This window comes from Sinocyclocheilus anshuiensis, unplaced genomic scaffold, assembly GCF_001515605.1.
Source record: "Sinocyclocheilus anshuiensis isolate Anshui unplaced genomic scaffold, SAMN03320099.WGS_v1.1 scaffold434, whole genome shotgun sequence".
NCBI lineage: Eukaryota > Metazoa > Chordata > Actinopteri > Cypriniformes > Cyprinidae > Sinocyclocheilus > Sinocyclocheilus anshuiensis.
In genome coordinates, this window is record NW_015544145.1 from 42,341 (window position 1) to 44,089 (window position 1,749).

Consider the following 1,749-nt stretch of genomic DNA (forward strand, 5'->3'; position numbering starts at 1 on the left):
TGGGGAACAACGAGCTCTTGGCAAAATTGACCCTGAGTCCCAGGCACTCCAGCTGGCTGAGGAGGAGGGTCCTGTGTGATATTAATTCTGCCTCTGACTGGGCCAGAACAAGCCAGTCGTCGAGGTAATTGAGAATGCGGATTCCCATCTCTCAGAGGGGAGAGAGCCACATCCATGCACTTCGTAAAAGTGCAGGGGGCCAGGGACAGCCCGAAGGGAAGGACCGTATATTGATAAGCCACACCCTCGAAGGCGAATCTCAAGAATGGCCTGTGACGAGGGGCTATCTGGATGTGAAAGTATGCATCCTTCAGGTCCAGAGAAAAGAACCAGTCTCCCGAGCGAATTTGCGCGAGGATCTGTTTCAGTGTAATCATCCTGAACGACCTCTTCATGAGGGCGTGATTCAGGTGTCTGAGATCGAGGATGGGCCGGAGGCCACCATCTCTTTTGGGGACGAGGAAGTAACGGCTGTAGAAGCCTGACTCGCTCTGGGCTGGAGAAACCATTTCCACAGCTCCTTTCGCCAGCAAATTCATCACCTCTGAGCGCAGGACGTAAGCGTCCTTGCTTTGCACTGAGGTGGGGACCACGCCGCTGAAGCGCGGGGGTCTTCGAGCGAATTGGAGTGAATATCCTCGCTTTATTATGCCCATAACCCATTCCGACACCCCGGGGATGGCCTGCCAGGCCTCGGCCCGCGTGACAAGGGGTTGACTTAACGAACACTTATGAGTAATGGAAGAGGAAGTTTGCTCTCTTTTTGAAAATGTTTGTGTTTTATTTTTTCCACTATCACAGCGGTTGAATGCTTGGGCGCATGAACGGACCTGTTGTTTGCACAAAACTTCTGCTGCGCTTTAGCGGGGTGAACGGTGGGGGCGGCAGGTGCTGGTTTCGCGGGTTGCTGAGTCGGTGCAGACTTAGGGCGAGCAGAGGTAGCAGTGGAGCTGGAGCGCTTAGGCAGGAAATGTCACATAGCCTGGGACGATTTCTGTGCCTCCGTGAAGCGCTCAGCGAATCCTTCGACCGCCGGGCCGAAAAGGCCTTTGGGAGAGACTGGAGCATCGAGGAAGGGGATCTTATCCGCGTCCTTGATCTCTGTCAGTGTCAGCCGCAAATGGCGCTCGAGCACCACAAGGCCGGCCATCGGTCTTCTGATCGCCTGGTAGATGGTCTTGGTGGCGTGCAGAGCCAGGTCGGTTGCGCTCCTCAGATCCCTGAGGGTAGCTGGGTCCAGGCCTGACTCATCGGAGGATGCGAGGATTTTGGCCTGGAAGACCTGGAGGACCGCCATTGAATGAAGCGCCGAAGCCGCCTGTCCAGCTGAAGTGTAGGCGCGTCCAGCGAAAGCTGAAGTGGACCTACACGGCTTGGATGAGTGAGCGGCCTTTGCTCTCCAGCCGATGGCCGTGGGCGGGCAGAGATGCTCGGCCACTGACTCATCTAGGGGAGGTGGCTTATCATACCCCTTTTCTTCAGCGCCGTTGATGGAAGTGAGGGCGGATGAAGAAGCAGTACGGAGGCGGGTGGAGTAGGGAGTGTGCCACGATGTGGTGAGCTCGTCATGGACCTCCGGGAAAAACGGAGAGGAACGCTGGCGAGGGGCCTGGCGGCGCCCCGGCAGGAACTACTCATCCAGACGGCTGCGAGAGGGCTCCTCTGGCGGAGACCACTCTAGACCCAGCTCTTCAACCACTTTGGAGAGGATACGGAGAAGCTCGGCATCCATCCCGTCTTTGATGGCGC